This window comes from Rhinopithecus roxellana, chromosome 16 (assembly GCF_007565055.1).
Source record: "Rhinopithecus roxellana isolate Shanxi Qingling chromosome 16, ASM756505v1, whole genome shotgun sequence".
In the NCBI taxonomy this organism is placed as follows: domain Eukaryota; kingdom Metazoa; phylum Chordata; class Mammalia; order Primates; family Cercopithecidae; genus Rhinopithecus; species Rhinopithecus roxellana.
Window position 1 is genome coordinate 13,209,549 of NC_044564.1, and position 20,759 is coordinate 13,230,307.

The window sequence follows — 20,759 nt, forward strand, 5'->3', positions numbered from 1 at the left end:
GGTAGAGGCAAGCCAAGTGTCAGCGACAATGCATGCATACATGAAATGTGGTTTGTCCATACAACAGAATATTATTATTCAGTCTTAGAAAGGAATGAGGCTGTGACACAGGCAATGACCTGGATGAACCCTGAGGACGTTATGCTAAGTGAAATAAGCCAGTCACAGAAAGACAAATATGGTCATTTCATTTACCTGAGTTACCTAGAGTAGTCAAAATAATAGAGACAGGCCGGGCGCAGTGGCTAACGCCTGTAATTCCAACACTTTGGGAGACTGAGGCAGGCCGATCACCTGAGGTCTGGAGTTCAAGACCTGCCTGGCCAACATGGCAAAACCCAATCTCTACCAAAAATACAAAAAAATTAGCCGGGCCTGGTGGTGTGTGTCTGTAGTCCCAGCTACTCAGGAGGCTGAGACATGAGAAGCGCTTGAACCCGGGAGGCAGAGGTTGCAGTGAGCCGAGATCGTGCCACTGCACTCCAGCCTAGGAGACAGAGTGAGACTCTATCTCAAAAAAAAAAAAAAAAAAAAAAAAAAAAAAAAAAAAAAAAAATTAATAAAATAAATCATAGAGACAAAAAGTGGAATGGTGGTTGCCAGGAGTTGGGGGACAGGTGATTGGGGAGTTTGTATTTAATGGGGACAGAGTTTTGATTTTGCGAGATGAAAAAGTTCTGGAGATGGATGGTGGTGCTGGTCGTGGAATGATATGAATGTACTTAAGCCGATGCCACTGAACTATACGCTTAAAAACAATTAGGATGATAAAGTGTGTGTTCTGTGTGTGAGGCTTTCATTTTCACAGATGGGGAAAGCAGAGGTACAAGGGGGTGAAGTAAGATCTAGAACCCAGGGAATGTTCCTACCTTGCGATTAGGATCTCAAACTTTTCTTACCGAATATTCTAATTATATTTTGACCTTCAAATATTTTTTAACATTTATATTATATAAAATTTCAGACCAAAAAGTGAATTAATATTATCTAATGAACACTCTGATATCTACTACCTATATTCAACAAATAGTTAGCATCTGCCAAATATGCTTTCTGTCCCCCATGCATATGTAAGTGTATACAATTATATTTTACTTTAATAAAACATTAAAAATACATATATTGCAGTCCAGGTCTGGTGGCTCACACCTATAATCCCAGTACTTTGGGAGACTGAAGTGGGAGGATTGCTCAAGCCCAGGAGTTCGAGACCAGCCTAGGCACCGTAGTGAGACCTCGTCTCTACTGAAAAAAAAAAAATTAATTAGCCAGGTGTAGTGGCATGCATCTGTAGTCCCAGCTACTCAGGATGCTGAAGCAGAAGGATCACTTGACCCTGGGAGACAGAGGCTGCAGTGAGCTATGATCACCAGTGCACTCCAGCCCGGGTGACAGAGCAAGATGCTGTCTCAAATTTAAAAAAAAAAAAAGGATGGCCAGGCACGGGGGCTCACGCCTCCAATCCCAGCACTTTGGGAGGCCAAGGCAGGTGGATCATTTGAGGTCAGGAGTTCAAGACTATCCTAGCCAACATGGTGAAACTGCATCTCTACTAAAAATACAAAAATTAATGCCTGTAATCCCAGCTACTCAGGAGGCTGAGGCAGGAGAATTGTTTGAACCCAGAGGCGGAGGTTGCAGTGAGCCGAGATTGCCCTACTGCACTCTAGCCTGGGTGACAGAGCAAGACTCTGTCTCAGAAAAAAGAAAAAATATATATATACACACATGATAATAGATATCATGACATTTCACCCATACTGGTGCATATATCTCCTAAACATAAGGATATTCCTTTCATACATAATCACACAACTACAATGTCATTATCGTACTTAAGAAAATTATCAGTAGTTCCCAAATATTGCCAAATATCCAGTCCATATGGACATTTTTGCAATTTCCCCCAGTTTTCTTCTACAGGTGCTCTTTTAGAATCAGGATTCAGCCAAGTTGCAAGCATTGCGTGAATGTGTTATGTCTTTGGTTTCCTTTAGGATGGAACAGCACCCCCTGTCCCTTTCTTTTGATAATGACTTTTTTCCCCCTAAAAGAGCCCAGGCCAGTCCAGTAGAAGGTTCAGCATTCGGGATTTTCTCATTGTTTCGTCATGGTGCCATTTAACCTCTTCCTCCACCTGCTGTGTCTTAGTCCGTTTTCTGCTGCTATAACAGAATGCCACAGACTGGGTAACTTATAAAGAAAAGAGATGTATTTGGCTCACAGTTCTGGAGGCTGGGAAGATTGAGGGGCTACATCTGGTGAGGGCTTTCGTGCTGCATTATCCCATGGAGAAACTCAGAAGGTCAGGCAAGCACAGAAGACAGAGAGAACAGGGGTGGGGGCTGAACTTCCCTCCGCAAAGAACTAATTCTCTACATGGTAACAGTATTAATCTACTGATGAGGGCATGACCGAATCACCTGTTAAAGGCCCTGCGTCTTAATTCCTTCCCAACGGCAATTTCTTTTCTTTTCTTTTTTTTTTTTTTGAGACGGAGTCTCGCTCTATCGCCCGGACTGGAGTGCAGTGGCCGGATCTCAGCTCACTGCAAGCTCCGCCTCCCGGGTTTACGCCATTCTCCTGCCTCAGCCTCCCGAGTAGCTGGGACTACAGGCGCCCGCCACCCCGCCCGGCTAGTTTTTTGTATTTTTTAGTAGAGACGGGTTTTCACCGTGTTAGCCAGGATGGTCTCGATCTCCTGACCTCGTGATCCGCCCGTCTCGGCCTCCCAAAGTGCTGGGATTACAGGCTTGAGCCACCGCGCCCGGCCCCCAACGGCAATTTCAACATGAGTTTTGAAGAGGACATTCAAACCCTAACACCCTGGGTCTTGGAACACATATTCCCATTGCAATGCCTATTCCTGAATAAACATTCTTTTCTTTTCTTTTCTTTCTTTTTTTTTTTTTGAGACGGAGTCTCGCTCTGTCGCCCAGGCTGGAGTGCAGTGGCCGGATCTCAGCTCACTGCAAGCTCCGCCTCCCGGGTTTTACGCCATTCTCCTGCCTCAGCCTCCCGAGTAGCTGGGACTATAGGCGCCCGCCACCTCACCTGGCTAGTTTTTTGTATTTTTTAGTAGAGACGGGGTTTCACCATGTTAGCCAGGATGGTCTTGATCTCCTGACCTTGTGATCCACCCATCTCGGCCTCCCAAAGTGCTGGGATTACAGGCTTGAGCCACCGCGCCCGGCCAACATTATTCTCAAGATCTCACTGTGTCTTGGCAGTCAGGTCCCAGGCTGAACTGGATTCAGATGAGACGTTTTAGGCACGGATACTTCACAAGTGATGCTGTGGGCTTCACTGCATCAGGAGGTACCTAACAACAGGTCATTCCACCTTAGTGATGCTGAGTCTGGTTAAAATGGTGACACCCAGTTCTCTCCATCATCACAGCGAATTAAGAAGCAATCTGTGGGTTAGGACTTCATGGCCAAGCAAACATCCTGTTCTCTACAGCCTCCCCTACTGGTTTCGGCATCCACTGCGGCTCCTTGCTATAATCAATAACGTTACTGGTGACTTCAAAACTACTGTTCTTCCAATTCCAATTCTATCATTTCTTCTACATTTATTATCTGTAAAGAAGAGCTTTCTGTCATTAGCTGGGGATGAACCAAAGTTCTAAAAAATGAGAGTGTCAGTGATTTGTCTTCTCTCATTAATCCTTAATTGCTGATGTTCATAGCAAGGTGATGTAACTGGGTTTTTTTCTTCTTTTTTCTTTTCTTGTTCTTGTTCTTTTCTTTCTTTCTTTTTTTTTTTTTTTCTCTTTTTGAGACAGGATCTCACTTCGTTGCCAAGGCTGAAGTGCAGTGGTGTGATCACGGCTCACTGTAGTCTCAACTCCTGCGGCTCAAGTGATTCTTCCACCTCACCTCAGTCCCCTGAGTAGCTGGAACTGTAGTACGTGCCACCACACCTGGCCAATTTTTTATTTCTTGTAGAGGTGAGGTCTCACTATGTTGCCCAGGCTGGTCTCAAACTCCTGACCACAAGTAATTCTCCTGCCTTGACCTCTCAAAGTGCCGAGAAACCAGGTGTGAGCCACTGTGCCTGGCCTATTTTTCTTGTCTATTCTCTTTTCCCCCTTAAACCTCAGCATCACGATGAACTCATGGATTTCAAAAATGTAATTTTAAGTTCTGGGATACATGTGCAGGACATGCAGGTTTGTTACATAGGTAAACATGTGCCAGAACTCATGGATTTTTATTTATTCAACGTTTTACATTAAGTTGCAGAAATTCTATTTTATGGCTCCTGTGGATACTATAGCAATTACATGTTGGGTGACTTAAAACAACAGAAAGTTATTGCCTCTCAATTCTGGAGGCTGGAAGTCGGAAATCAAGGTGTCGGCAGGATTGGCTCCTTCTGGAGTCTCCAAGGGACAACCTGACCCAGGCCTTTCTCCAGGTGCCTGCTGGCTGTGGGCAATCTTTGGCATTCCTTGGCCTGTAGCTGCGCCCCTCCAATCTCTGCCTCTGCCTTCATGGGGGCCTCCCACTCCGTGTCTATGTCTTTCCTCATTCTGTCTTATGTAAGGACACAAGACATTGGATTTAGAACCCAGCCGGTTAATCCAAGATGGTCTCATTTTGAGACCATTAATTACATCTGCACAGACCTTTTTCCCAAATACGGTCACATTCACAGGTACTGAGGGTTAAGATTTGGACCTGTCTTTTTTGGGGAGCCACTATTCAACCCACTACAGTTTCCTCAAATTTTTTTTTTTTTTAATTTTTTTTTTTTGAGGCGGAGTCTCGCTCTGTCGCCGGGACTGGAGTGCAGTGGCCAGATCTCAGCTCACTGCAAGCTCCGCCTCCCGGGTTTACGCCATTCTCCTGCCTCAGCCTCCCGAGTAGCTGGGACTACAGGCGCCCGCCACCTCGCCCAGCTAGTTTTTGTATTTTTAGTAGAGACGGGGTTTCACCGTGTTAGCCAGGATGGTCTCGATCTCCTGACCTCGTGATTCGCCCGTCTCGGCCTCCCAAAGTGCTGGGATTACAGGCTTGAGCCACCGCGCCCGGCCCAGTTTCCTCAAATTTTGTCACAGATGGCTCATCCAGGCTGGTTTCTGTATGGGTCTGACATCTCCCCATCAATCTTCGAGCATGTCCTTGCTTTCTCACACAAGAAGGTGACCCACTTGTACTTCCCCTGCTGCATTTCTGGAAGCAGCCATTTCTTTCAGCCTTGTTCTATTTAGTTAGGGCTGGGATCTAAAGCCATGGCCAGGAGCTCTTGTTACTGGGCACCTGCCTCTGAGCTGTTTCAGTGTTCAGAACTAGGAAACTGATTTTTTAAAATTTATTTTTGTAATTATGACTTTGTCAATCTAAACAAAAAACAAAGAGAAATACTCTCTAGTAGAAAATAATGTTTATTCAGGTATATGTGTTGCAATGGGAATATGGGTGCCATAGGAAATTATTAACATGTACATATTCTGGGAGGTAAAGGAAGGTAAAGGTTTTTAAAGAAAAAATGAGGACCAGCCTGGCCAAGATAGCGAAACCCCATCTCTACTGAAAATACAAAAACTAGCTGGGCATAGTGTCAGGTGCCTGTAATCCCAGCTACTTGGGAGGCTGAGGCAGGAGACTCGTTTGAAGCTGGGAGGCAGAAGTTGCAGTGAGCCAAGATCATGCCATTGCACTCCAGCCCGGGACTCCGAAAAAAAAAAAAAAAGGACGAAGAATTGTTTTGAGATAATTATCCTTGGCTACAAGGATCAATAACAAGGATAGCACAGTCCAAGATTGGACAGGCCATTGCTGGGCAGATGTCCTCATAGAAGTATTTTTGTGTGTGTAGAATTGTGACCATCTTTGTGCAAGGTTGTGGTTTTTGCAAAATCTTTTGTGATAGTGATTGTGACCAGGCATTGATGCATGAGAACCCGCCCATCATGGCCTTCCCCAGCTCTGTTTGTCAGGGCTTTCAATACAAGTGGTTCCATTTTGATTCAGACAATTTTCACAAGTTCCTATTGATATTCTCGGTTTGAATTTAGCACTGTTGGGTTTTGTTTGTATGCAGTGAAGGGGTCCAGGAGCAATTTTGCTATATGCATAGATTGCGTCATAATGAAGTCTGGTATTTTAGTGTATCCATCACCAGATAGTGTATATTGTACCCATTAAGTAATTTCTCAGCATTATAGGTTTTTATTTCATTTTGTTTATTTAGTTAGAGATGGAGTTTTGCTTTTGTTGCCCAGGCTGGAGAGAAATGGCATGGTCTCAGCTCACTGCAACCTCCACCTCCCAGGTTCAAGCGATTTTCGTGCCTCAGCCTCCCAAGTAGCTGGAATTACAGGCGTGCGTCACCACGCCCGGCTAATCTTTTATTTTTAGTAGAGACGGGGGGTTTCACCATGTTGACTAGGCTGGTCTTGAACTCCTGACCTCAGGTGATCTTCCCACCTCGGCCTCCCAAAGTGCTGGGATTACAGGTAGGAGCTACCATGCCTGGCCTGCGTTATAGGTTTTTTAAAAATACTTGATTTTATATTTGTGTCTCTTTTCTCTTACATTGGAAATCTTGGTTTTTGACAAAATTGGCATTTTTATCTCTGCATCTTACTGCACTATAGTTTATTCAATCAGTCCCCTATTTTTTTTCTTTTTTTAAACTTTTTTAGAGGCTTTTGGGCAAAAACCAGAAAGCCTGCTAGACAAATTCTAAAAGAACTGTAACACTAATCAGTCCCCTATTAATTGACATTTGCGTTGTCTCCAATATTCAACTTTTGCAGATAATGCCATAAGAAATATTTTTTTGGCCGGGCACAGCAGCTCACACCTGTAATCCCAGCACTTAGGGAGGCTGAGGCGGGTGGATCACTTGAGATCAGGAGTTCGAGACCAGCCTGGCCAACATGGTGAAACCCCATCTCTACTAAAAATACAAAAATTAGCCATGCATGGTGGCATATGCCTGTAATTCCAGCTACTTGGGAGGCTGAGGCAGGAGAATTGCTTGAACCTGGGAGGCAGAGGTTGCAGTGAGCTGAGATCGCACCACCACACTCCAGCCCGGATGACAGCGAGACTCCATCTCAAGAGAGAAAATAGGCCTGGCATGGTGGCTCACACTTGTAATCCCAGCACTTTGGGAGGCAAAGGCAGGCAGATCATGAGGTCAGGAGATCGAGACCATCCTGGCTAACACGGTGAAACCCCATCTCTACCAAAAAAAAAAAAAAAAAAAAATTAGCCAGGTATGGTGGCAGGCACCTGTTGTCCTAGCTACTTGGGAGGCTGAAGCAGGAGAATGGCGTGAACCTGGGAGGCGGAGCTTGCAGTGAGCCGAGATAGTGCCACTGCACTCTAGCCTGGGTGACAGAGCAAGACTCTGTCTCAAAAAAAAAAAAAAAGAGAAAAAGAGAAAATAATAATAATAATACTTTGTTTTGAGACACAATCTGGCTCTGTCGCCCAGACTGGAATGCATCTGGCATGATCTTGGCTCACTGCAACCTCCACCTCCCAGGTTCAAGATATTATTCTGCCTCCACCTCCTGAGGAGCTGGGACTACAGGTGCGTGCCACCACACGCCAGTAATTTTTGTATTTTTAGTAGAGATGGGGTTTCACCATGTTGGCCAAGCTGGTCTTGAACTCCTGACCTTGTGATCTGCCCGCCTTGGCCTCCCAAAGTGCTGGGATAACAGGCGTGAGCCACCATGTCCGACCAATAATTTTTTTTGAAATGCAAGTTCTTGTATATGTATTACTGAAGCCAGCCTACTAGTGTACAACATGTAAACAAAGAGAAAAAATAGTTTCCTGTTTTTTGCTTTTTTTTTTTTTGAGACAGAGTCTCACTCTGTCACCCAGGCTAGAGTGCAGTGGTGCCATATCAGCTCACTGCAAGCCCTGCCTCCCAGGTTCAAGAGATTCTCCTGCCTCAGCCTCCCAAGTAGCTGGGACTACAGGCCTGTGCCACCATGCCCAGCTATTTGTTTTTTGTTTTCTGGTTGTTGTTTTTTTTTTTGTATTTTTGTATTTTTTTGTATTTAGATGGGGTTTCACCACGTTGGCTAGGCTGGCCTCAAACTCCTGACCTCAAGTGATCCACCTGCCTTGGCCTCCCACAGTGGTGAGATTACAGGCATGAGCCATTGTGCCTTGTCAAAAATGTATTCCTAATAAAACATGTCCAACTGTCCAGATACGGTGACATTTTCAGCTTGATATGGTGATGATGGTGACCTTGATACAACATAATATGTGTCATCTCATGTGTAATTCCTTAGAGACCCAGCTTGGTCCTTCTTCAATATGTCCTTTTGGAGTGGTACCTAATTTGATTACCAGTTTTCATCTGATTCCACTAGGAAATGGGATGATTTTGCTTTTGTTTCTTGGCCAGAAATCACTTAATCCTGAAAGTCTTGTGAGAAGACATGGCGAGAAGCAGAGTCAAACACACACCACGATGGCGGAGAAGGGAAGAGACAGGGAAGAAAGAATCTTTTACGGGCCAGGAAAGGAGGCTCACAGTTGTAATCCCATACTCTGGAAGGCTGAGGTGAGCAGATCACCTGAGGTCCGGAGTTTGAGACCAGCCTGGCTAACATGGTGAAACCTCATCTCTACTAAAAATACAAAAAATTAGCTGGGCGTGGTGGCTCGCATCTGTGGTCCCAGCTACTTGGGAGGCTGAGCCAAGAGAATTGCTTGAACCCGGGAGGTGGAGGTTGCAGTAAGCTGAGATGGTGCCAGTGTACTCCAGCCTGTGTGACAGAGTGAGATTCTGTCTTAAAAAAAAAAAAAAAATCCTGTATGCACACACACATGTGTGTGTAGGGGTGTGTGTGTGTGTGTGTAGGTGTAGGTGTGTAGGGAAGATGCATAGCAAAGAAAGAATGCACACATAATGGCCTTAGATATGGCCAAATTCCTGTCTAGAGAGCGTGTGCCTTCTGTCCTCCCACTCCCAGAAGTGTAGATTTGTTCCCACAGCCTTGCCAGCAAGGTGGGTTGTCAAATTTGGGGAATTTTGGCCAGGCACGGTGACTTATACCTGTAATCCCAGCACTTTGGGAGGCCGAGGCAGGCGGATCACAAGGTCAGGAGATCCAGACCATCCTGGCTAACACGGTGAAACTCCGTCTCTACTAAAAATACAAAAAATTAGCCAGGCGTGGTGGCGGGCGCCTGTAGTCCCAGCTACTCGGGAGGCTGAGGCAGGAGAATGGTGTGAACCCGGGAGGCGGAGCTTGCAGTGAGCCGAGATCACGCCACTGCACTCTAGCCTGGGCCACAGAGCAAGGCTCTGTCTCAAAAAAAAAAAAAAAAAAAAAAAAAATTGGGGGAATTTTGCCCATCTGATAGGACAGGAAGGGCATCCCAGGGTAGTTTTAATTTGTATTTCCCTTTTTTTTTTATTTTTTTGAGATGGAGTCTCTCTCTGTCGCCCAGGCTGGAGTGCAGTGGCGCGATCTCCGCTCACTGCAAGCTCTGCCTCCCGGGTTCACGCCGTTCTCCTGCCTCAGCCTCCCGAGTAGCTGGGATTATAGGCGTGTACCACCGCGCCCGGCTAATTTTTTTTTTGTATTTTCAGTAGAGACCGAGTTTCACCATGTTAGCCAGGATGGTCTCCATCTCCTGACCTCATGATCCGCCCACCTCAGCCTCCCAAAGTGCTGGGATTACAGGCGTGAGCCACCACGCCTGGCCCCACAAATAATTGACTCTTCACAGTTAAGATTGTGATATACTAGTTCTCTGTATATTAGAGAGGCCGTTTGTGATACAAGTTGCAAACGTTTTCTCTCCGTCTATCATTTATCTTTCGACTTCACTTACTTTTTTCTTACCATGCAAAAGGTTTTTGTTTTGTTTTGTTTTGCCTTGGTTTTTTGAGGTCGCCTAACTTACTGGTCTTCTATTGTTTCTGACTGTTCAGCCATTTTTAGAAAGGTTTTCTTCCCTCCCCTCCTGATTACAGAGAATTCACACATGTTTTCTTCTAGCACTTGTATGATTTCACTTTTGACACTTAAAGTTTATTCTGGTGTAGGGTGTGGAGAGGGATCTAACTTTATCTTTTTCCAAATGGTCACTGCATATGCTTCAGGGGAGGCGCAGCTAAAATAAAACCTCTAGTTGTGAATGCTGCTGCTTGGGGGAGTGAGAAATGGTCTCACAGTGACCATGAAACTCTCTAACATCCAACACGCTGAGAGTGTGGTCCTGCACAATTTATTGCTGAGGGTGTGTAGAGATGTGATCAGGGATTTGAGAGAGGAGGCAGCCTACCCAAGGAGACAAAACACTCATAATTTTAAATTTAAATTGAGCCAGGCTCAGTGGCTCATGTCTGTAACCCCAATGTTTTGGGAGGCTGGGGTGGGAGGATCTCTTAGACCAGGAGTTCGAAACTAGACTGGGCAACATAGTTAGGGCCAATCTCTAAAAAAATAAAAATTAAAGGCCAGGCGTGGTGGCTCAAGCCTGTAGTCCCAGCACTTTGGGAGGCCGAGACGGGTGGATCACGAGGTCAAGAGATTGAGACCATCCTGGCTAACACGGTGAAACCCCTTCCCTACTAAAAAATACAAAAAAAAAACTAGCCGGGCGAGGTGGCGGGCGCCTGTAGTCCCAGCTACTCGGGAGGCTGAGGCAGGAGAATGGCGTAAACCCAGGAGGCGGAGCTTGCAGTGAGCTGAGATCCGGCCACTGCACTCCAGCCTGGGCGACAGAGCGAGACTCTGTCTCAAAATAAATAAATAAATAAATAATAATAATAATAAAAATAAAAAAATAAGAATTAAAAAAGTATCCAGGGAATACATGCCTGGGAATGTCTCCTGGGAATACATGCCCATATTCCCAGCTCTTTGGGAGGCTGAGGTGGGAGGATCACTTGAGCCCAGGAGCTCGAGGCTGTAGTGAACTATGATTGCACCACTGCACTCCAACCAGGGACAGAGTGAGACCCTGTCTCAAAAAATAAATAAATAAAATAACATTGGCAGGCATCAATGTCAAGATGAAGCCTTTGCCAACATTCAACAGACAGCTCTTTCCTTCTTTCCTGAACTCACAAACTTCTAGGGGCTCTGTGTTGCCTACAGATACAGTCCAGGCTGCTTGTTTAGCCCAGGGTCCTTCATACATGGCTTTTCTTGCCTCCTATTCCCTATACCTGATCATTTATAAAGCAAGCAAGCTTTCTGTGATCTTGCTTCCATGCATCTCTGCTCAAGTTGGGTCCTACTGTCGTAAAGTCCATCTGCTCCATCACCGTTGATCAAATTCTTGATGAAACCAGAAGCAAAGTTCAAGTCTCACCCTCACCAGTAAGTTGCCCTCATCACTCTGATTTTGACCTCTTTCTCCTGCAGCACTTTGTAGGTTGGTTCTGGGCTGGACCCGGCCTTGATCACAGTAGGGTCGGTCCTTCCCATGTCATCTGATGGGTCCATGCTCCTTGACAGCAGGTATAGGGGACTTACCTGGAACCCCAGAATGTGACTTTATTTGGAAAGGAGGTCTTTGAAGATGTAGTTTGATTCAGCTGAGTTCACACTGGGTTGATGTGGGTTTAAAATCCAATGCCTGGGGTCCTCATAAGAAGAGGAGCAAACACAGAGGGACACAGAGGAGAAGTCTGCATGAAGATGGAGGCAGAGACTGGGCCGATGCAGCCACAGCCAAGGAACACCAAGTATGACCGGTGACCACCAGAAGCTCGGAAAGAGCCAGGGAACAGCTGCTCCCTCGGAATCTTCAGAAGGAACCAACCCTGCTGACTGACACCTTGGGTTTGGGACTTCTGGCCTCGAGAGTTTGTGAGAGAATAATATGTTGTTTTAAGCCACCCAGTTTGCAGTAACTTGTTATGGCAGCCCTGGGAAATGAATACAGCAGGCAACAACAATAACAATATTTACTCAGTCTTCACGCTGTGTGGGCATTCTGCTAGGTATTCACGCGTGTCTCTCACTGGACTGTCCGTATTAATCTGTTCTCACGCTGCTGTGAAGAAATCCCGAGACTGGGTAATTTACAAAGGAAAGCGGTTTAATTGACTCACACTTCCTCAGGGCTGGGAGGGCCTCAGGAAACTTACAATCATGGCAGGAGGGGAAGCAAACACGTCCTTCTTCATGTGGCAGCAGGAAGGAGAAGTGCTGAGCAAAGTGGGGAAAGCCCCTTATAAAACCACTAGGTCTCGTGAGAACTCACTCGCTATCCCGAGAACAGCATGGGAGAACCACCCCCATGATTCAATTACCTCCCACAGTTTCCCTCCCATGACACATGGGGATTATGGGAACTACAGTTTAAGATGAGATTTGGGTGGGGACACAGCCAAACCATATCACTGTCCTGGAAACTTCTGAGCTGAGAATTTAAGGTATTGGTGTCATCTCCATTTTACAGATGGAGAAACTGAGGCTTGGAGACTCACCCAGGGCCACACAGCTTGGTTGCAGAGCCAGGATCCCAATAAGTCAATAAGTCAGCCCTCTCTGTCTTCACCAGAGGGCCCGGCTCACACACTGCACACCCTCAGCTGCCATGGTCAGTTCTCCCAGTCTCTCATTTACCCTCGGAATGCTGGCACTTCCCAAATCTTGGCCTCTGCCTTCAAGTCTAAACTCCAAATCCATGTCCACTGGGCCTGTCTCTCTGGCATCTCAATTGAGCTGGTCCCAAAGTGACGTCAGCCCACGTTCTCCAGTCCAGTTCCCACCTCATGCCTCAGGGAATGGCACCACCCACACCCCAGCCAAAATCCTGAGTTTCACCTTCTGATATAGTTTGGATGTGTGTCCCTGCCCAAATCTCATGTTGACATGTAATCCCGAATACTGGAGGCGGGGTCTGGTGGGAGGTGATTAGATCATGGGGGCAGATTTCTCATGGATGGTTTAGTAGCATTCTCTTGGTACTGTCCTCTTGATAGTGAATGACTTCTCATGAGATCCGGTCATTTAAAAGTGTATGGCACCTCCTCGCTCTCTCTTTCTTGCTTGTGCTATCTCTGTGTGACGTGCCTGCTTTCCATTTGCCTTCCGCCGTGATTGGAAGCTTCCTGAAGCCTTCTCAGAAGCACATGCTGCTATGGTTCCTGTACAACCTGCAGAACTGTGAGCCAATTAAATCTCTTTTCTTTATAAATTACCCAGTCTCAGATATTTCTTTGTAGCAATGCAAGAACAGCCTAACACATCCTCTTTCTCCTCTATCTCCCATCTTGCCACCTTAATCCAGGCTATCATCACCATTCCCCTGGTGTACTGCATCCTATTTCTAAACAGCCCCTCCCTGCCTCCTGGCCTGGCCCCATTCTCCACACCCCAGCAGATGTCGACCCAATTAAAATCCTTCAAGGCTCCTCACTGAGCTCAGGATCAAGGTCAAACATCTTCACATGACCCCTCGTGATCTGCCCCTGCTGTGTCTCCAGTGGTTGTGACTCAGACATTCATTATCTGGTGACTGGGGCAAGTCTCTCTGACTCAGTTGCCTTACCTGTAAAATTACACCTACTGCACAGGATTATTCTGAAGGTAAATATATGCATGCAAAACCATAGGAAACTGCTTGGTACTCAATACACGTTGCCTGTTGGCTGACATTAGTATTTCTTGCCTCTCTTTCCCCAGCATGCTTGGTTACAGTCATGCTGGTTGCTTCTCAGCTGCTCCTGGCTTTCTCATTCCTGTTACTATTACACATGTTCCTACTTCCTAACTTTCTCTCTCTTTTCCTGGCCAACTACCACTTCTTCTTCATATCTGAATTGAAATGCTACCACTGACAAAAGTGGTCTGGGTGTCTGCTACTAAAGCGTCTTTGACTTATGCTATGACTCTTTGACTTACGCTAATACAACATGCACTGGGTTGTATTACGATTGTGCTTGTATGTCTCTATCTCCCATCCTGGTCTATTACGATTGTGCTTGTATGTCTCTATCTCCCATCCTGGTCTACATAAGGTTCTAGAGTCTGGGGACTCTCTCTTGTTCACTACTGAGTTCCCCCATGCCTAGCAAAGAAGCACAGAGGAGATGCTAGTACGTCATTGTTGAATGAAAGAGTGCTTCTCTGCATTGAGACATAAACGACTACATACTCTTCACTTAATACGTGTAGAGTGCTTAGAACAATATGGGCTCATAGCAACTCTTCAGTAAGTGCTAGCTGCTACATTATTACTGTGATGACTGGGATGGTAGATGTATGAACAGAAGAGTACTATGGGGACCACAGAAGGATCTGCTACTTTGTCTGGAGGTGTCTAAAACACCTTTTAGAGAAAGGTGTTTTCCAGGCCATGCACATTTGTATGCTAAGCATTGGAAGCAAATCACCCCCAAAGATGCCTAAATCCTGAAATTTACAACCTGTGTGGCCCCCCCTCATTGAGTGTGAGCAGTAACTTCCTTAGGCACTCACTGAGACTACTTAGTGACTTCTACGATAGAAAATGTGATGGGATGGCACACTTGCAGGGTTAGGTTATGACAGACCCTGTCTTCCATCTTATTTGCGCTCTCTTTTTTATTCTCTCTGATGGAAGCCAGCTGCCATATTGTGAACTGCCCTATGGAAAAGCCCACACGACAAGGAACTGTATCTTGTCAGCAACTGTGTGTGAGCTTGGGAGTGAATCCTTCCCCTGTCAAGCCTTGGGATGACTGTAGCCCCAGCTGACATCTAGACTGCAGCCTTGTGAGGGGCCCTGAGTCACAGGACCCAGCTAAACTACACCCATATTCCTGATCCACAGAAACTGTGAGATAATAGGTGGTGTTGTTCCAATTCTATGTTTCTAATAACTACATTTCAGAATTAATTGCTCCACAGCAATAGACAACTAATGCATTCTTTGGTCAAAATTCTTCCCAAAAAGGGAAGGCTTGAAATATATGTGTTGTTTTGAATGTACCTCCAGCAACAGGTGGTACTTTTTTTTTTTTTTTTTTTGAGACAGAGTCTCGCTCTGTCGCCCAGGCTGGAGTGCAGTGGCCGGATCTCAGCTCACTGCAAGCTCCGCCTCCCAGGTTTACGCCATTCTCCTGCCTCAGCCTCCTGAGTAGCTGGGACTATAGGCGCCCGCCACCTCACCCGGCTAGTTTTTTGTATTTTTTAGTAGAGACGGGGTTTCACCGTGTTAGCCAGGATGGTCTCTATCTTCTGACCTCTTGATCCGCCCGTCTTGGCCTCCCAAAGTGCTGGGATTACAGGCTTGAGCCACCGCACCCAGCCCAGGTGGTACATTTTAAAGGGTGCACTTGGAGAAGTCAAACTGCTGTACTTTGGCAGGGAAGGACGGAAGAGCATCCACGGGTTCCTGGAATCTCTGTCTGGGACTGGCCCCTTTAGGATATTTCCTGGAATTTATTGAACAGCCTGTCACTTTTGCCCACATTCGTATCCTATGCTGACACATGATTTTTAAATTTTCAGGTCTATTTGCTAAGCAAGGCTTTTTAGAAGACGATCCATGGAAATGACAGTTCTCTAATCTACATCAATGTTTTCTTTGCCAAAAAAAAAAAAAAAAAAGAGGAAGTGGAAAAGGGTATGATGGTAGCTTTTCTTTGGAAGAAGAAAGTTTTACCTTAGAATGGTTTAAAAAACAACAACAAAACCATAGTTTAAGAGGCCAAGAAACTTGTTTTCCTAGACACTCAGTATAATGACTAATTTTACATCTCAATTTGTCTGGGCCAGAGCGGCCACATGTGTGGTCAAACGTGTTTTTGGACGAGATGAGCATTTTGCCTTCCACTATGTGGGTGGGCCTCATCCATTCAATTCAAGGCCTGAGTAGATCAAAAGACTGACCTTCCACAAGCGATAGGGAATTCTGCCAACAGATAGCCTTTAGAATTGAATTGCAACAGTGGTTCTTCGCTGTTCCCAGGTCTTCAGCCTGCCAACCCATCCTGCAGATTTTGGACATGCCAGACTCAAAAATCATGTGTGTCAATTCCTTAGACACACACACACACACACACACACACACACACACACACACACACATCGTGTTGGTTCTGTTTCTCTGGAGAACTCTTACTAATACACTCGGGATGATTTCAAACCAATCAACCAATCAGTTTATGTTAAGAATTTAAATTACGTTCAGAAAAAAAGGAACAAAGGTAAGAATTACCACAAATTTCTCCTCAGAAATTTTGTCAATTAAGATAGAATGGAATGACATATTTAAAAAGCTGAAAGAGGCTGGGCATGGTAGCTAGTGCCTGTAATCCCAATCCTTTGGGAGACCAAGGTGGGAGGATCACTTAAGGTCAGGAGTTCGAGACCAGCCTGGGAAACATAGTGAAACTTCATCTCTAAAAAAAATGTTTTAAAAAGTAGCTGGTCATGGTGGCATGCACTCATAGTCCCAGCTACTTGAGAGGGTGAGATGGGAGGATTATTTGAGCCCAAGACTTTGAGGTTACAGTGAGCTATTAACACAACACTGCACTCCATCCCAGGTGACAGAGTAAGATCCTGTCTCAAAAGAAAAAAAAGGAAAAAAAGCTGAAAGAAGGAAACCATCAACCTACAATTCTATACCCAGCAAAAATATCTTTCAAAATTGAAGGTAAAATACTTTTTCAGAGAAAGGTCAACAGAATTTATTGCATGTTCATTTTATTAAAAAATGTTAAAGGAAGTTCTTTAAGTAGGAGGAAAATAATACCAGATGCAAACTTGGATCTACACAAAGAAATGAAGAATGCTAGCAATGGTAATATGTGGGCAAATATAAAACATTTTTTCTCAGTTTTTTCTTTTCTTTTCTTTTTTTTTTTTTTTTTGAGATGGAGTCTTGCTCTGTCGCCCAGGCTGGAGTGCAGTGGTGCGATTTCGGCTCACTGCAAGCTCCACCTCCCGGGTTCACGCCATTCTCCTGCCTCAGCCTCCGAGTAGCTGGGACTACAGGCGCCCGCCACCACGCCCAGCTAATGTTCTGTATTTTGAGTAGAGACGGGGTTTCACCGTGTTAGCCAGGACGATCTCGATCTCCTGACCTTGTGATCCGCCTGCCTCGGCCTCCCAAAGTGCTGGGATTACAGGCGTGAGCCACTGCGCCTGGCCAGTTTTTTGTTTCTTTAAAAAATATTTGGCCGGGTGCAATGGCTCATGCCTGTAATCCCAGCACTTTGGGAGGCCAAGGCGGGTGGATCATAAGGTCAAGAGATCGAGACCATCCTGGCCAACATAGTGAAACCCCATCTCTACCAAAAATAAAAAAAATAGCTGGGCATGGTGCGTGCCATATAGTCCCAGCTACTCAGGAGGATGAGGCAGAAGAATCACTTGAACCCGGGAGGAGGAGGTTGCAGTGAGCCGAGATTGCATCACTGCACTCCAGCTTGGGCAACAGAGGGAGACTCAGTCTCAAAAAAAAAAAAAAATTGGCCAGATGTGATTGCTCACACCTGTAATCCCAGCACTTCTGCGAGGCCAAGGTAGGAGGATCACTTGAGTCCAGGGGTTTGAGACCACCTGGGCAACATAGCAAAATCCTGTTCTTTTCCTTTCCTTTTCTTTTCTTTTCTTCTCTTTTCTTTTCTTTTTCTTGAGACAGAGTCTTGCTCTGTTATCTAGGTTGGAGTGCAGTGGCATGATCTCAGCTCACTGCAACTTCTGCCTCCTGGGTTCAAGTGATTCTCCTGCCTCAACCTCCTGAGTAGCTGGGATTACAATCATGCACTACCGCACCTGGCTACTTTTTGTATTTTTAGTAGAGATGGGGTTTTACCATGTTGGTCAGGCTGGTCTCCAACTCCTGATGTCAAGCAATCTACCCACCTCAGCCTCCCAAAGTGCTGGGATTACAGGAGTGAGTCACTGCACCCTGCCGGCAAAACCCTGTTTCTACAAAAAATGCAAATATTATCTGGGTGTGGTGGTGCACATGCCTGTAGTCCCAGCTACCCAGGAGGCTGAGGCAGGAGGATTGCTTGAGCCCTGGGAGGTGGAGGTTGCAGTGGGCTGAGATCGTGCCACTGCATTCTAGCCTTGGCGACACACAAGAAATTGATTCTTTAAAGCAAAAATAATAACAATATTTTTATAATATAAACCCCTACCTAGGGTTTTATAACCTATGTAGAAGTAAAATTTATGACAACAATAGCACAAAGAACAGGGGGCAGGAAATAGAAGTGTATAGTTTATTTTATTTATTTATTTATTTATTTATTTATTTTTGAGACGGAGTCTCACTCTGTCGCCCAGGCTGGAGTACAGTAGCGCGATCTTGGCTCACTGCAACCTCTGCCTCCCGGGTTCAAGCGTCAGCCTCCCAAGTAGCTGGGACTACAGGCACGTGCCACCATACCCAGCTATGTTTTTATATTTTTAGTAGAGACAGGGTTTCACTGTGTTAGCCAGGATGGTCTCAATCTTCTGACCTCATGATCTGCCTGCCTCAGTCTCCCAAAGTGCTGGGATTACAGGCATGAGCCACCGTGCCCGGCCTATTTTAGTTTTGAGATGGGATCTCACTCTGCCGCCCAGGCTGGAGTACAGTGGTGCCATGTTGTCTCACTGCAACCTCCGCCTCCTGGGCTCAAGCAATCCTCCTGCCTCAGCCTCTCAAGTAGCTGGGACTACAGGTACTCATCACCATGCCCAGCTAATTTTTGTATTTTCAGTAGAGACACTGTTTTGCCATGTTGCCCAGGCTGGTCTCGAACTCCTGGATTCAAGTAATCCACCTGCCTCGACCTCCCAAAGTGCTGCGATTACAGGTATGGAGCCACCACGCCTGGCCAGAAGTATATTGTTATAAGGCTCTTAAATTATATCTGAAATGGTATAGTAGCCACTGAATATAGATGGTGATAAGTTAAAGATTCACATTTTAAATTCTAAAGCAATCATTAAAAGCATAAAACAAAGAGGCACAGCAAAGAAGCCAATAGTGGTGGAAAAATGGAATTCTAAAAAATGCTAAATTAATCCAAAAGGAGGCTGAAAAAGACAAAAGAAAGGAACAAAGAACAGATGGAAAAATAGAAAGCAAATATCAAGAAGGTAAACTGAAGCCCAACTACGCTGATAATTATATTAAATGTAAATGGTCTATATGTTCCAATTAAAAGAACCATAAGCGCATAAATAAATGCAAAAATCCTTAATAAAACATGAATCAACCAAATCAACAAGTGTTTTTAAAAATACAGCATGATCGGCCAGGCGCGGTGGCTCAAGCCTGTAATCCCAGCACTTTGGGAGGCCGAGATGGGCGGATCACAAGGTCAGGAGATCGAGACCATCCTGGCTAATACGGTGAAACCCCGTCTCTACTAAAGAATACAAAAAACTAGCCGGGCGATGAGGCGGGCGCCTGTAGTCCCAGCTACTTGGGAGGCAGAGGCAGGAGAATGGCGTGAACCTGGGAGGCGGAGCTTGCAGTGAGCTGAGATCCGGCCACTGCACTCCAGCCTGGGCGACCGAGCCAGACTCCGTCTCAAAAAAAAAAAAAAAAAAAAAAAAAACAAAAAAAAACAGCATGATCAAGTTGTGCTTGTCTAGGAGTGCAAGGATAAATTACCATCAAACAAATGTATCTGTGTACTTCACCACATTGATAGGCTAAAATAAAGATATTTCTGACTATTCAATGAATGCAGAAAAAGCATTGGATAAGGCCCACATTTATTCTTTAATTTGGTAAAAGTCATAGACAAAAGTCTGAAAGCAAACATTATACCTACTGTAGAAAATTTATATGCATTTCCTTGAAGATTGGGAATAATGATAGATGCCTAATATCACCACTACTGGTTGACATAGTACTGGAGGTCCCAGCCAACACTATAAAAAGGGAAAGAGAAATGAGAAGAATTATAATGTAAAAAGAAGAGACAGGCCGAGTGTGATGGCTCATGACCGTACTTTGGGAGGCCAAGGCGGGAATTTCACTTGAGTCCAGGAGTTCAAGACCAGCCTGGGCAACACAGGGAGACTTCACCTCTACAAAAAAAAATTAAAAAATTAACCAGGCATGTCTGTAGTCTCAGCTACCAGGGAGGTTGAGGTAGGAGGATCACTTGAACCTGGGAATTTGAGGCTGCAGTGAGCCATGATCATGCCACTATCCTCTAGCCTAGACAACAGAGCAAGAATTCATCTCCAGAAAAAAAAAAAAAAAAAGGAGAGATAAAACTGTTTTATTTTCAGGTGATGTGATAATATACCTAGAAAACTCAACATAAATAAAAATAAAATGACAAACTAGTAAAATTAGAGAGTTTGACTAGGTGCAAGACATAAGATCAACCTACAAAAATCAATAGAATTTCTCTACTTCAATAACAACCAAGTTGAAAATTAAAAAAAAAAAACACACACAAAATAATATTAAAAACTATAAAATATCTAACAATAAATCAATAATACACTACAGGTCAGGCACGGTGGCTCACGCCTGTATTCCCAGCACTTCGGGAGGTCGAGGTGGGAGATTTGCTTGAACCCAGGAGTTTAAGACCAGCCTGGGCAACATGGTGAGAGCCCACCTCTACAAAAAATAAAAAAAATTATCCCAGTGTGGTGGTGTGTGCCTGTAGTACCAGCTACTCGGGAGGCTGAGGCAGGAGGATGGCTTGAACCTAGGCGTTCTAGGTTGCAGTGAGTTATGGTCAGGCCACTGCACTCTAGTCTGGACTGGAGTGAGACACTGTCTCAAAAATACATAATAGAATAATACTAAAGTAGACTTTTGGGAAGGACATTTTAAAACTCGAAT

General features: G+C 45.1%; 1 non-coding gene and 1 pseudogene across 1 annotated transcript; both read right to left on the bottom strand.

Moving 5' to 3' along the window:
- Window positions 1-6,653: 6,653 nt before the first annotated feature.
- Window positions 6,654-6,715, bottom strand: LOC115894069. The gene has a single exon (XR_004054121.1). It is a non-coding gene; the product is annotated as a U7 small nuclear RNA (small nuclear RNA).
- A 1,117-nt stretch (window positions 6,716-7,832) lies between these two features.
- LOC115893904 lies at window positions 7,833-8,424 on the bottom strand (annotated as a pseudogene).
- Window positions 8,425-20,759: the final 12,335 nt, after the last annotated feature.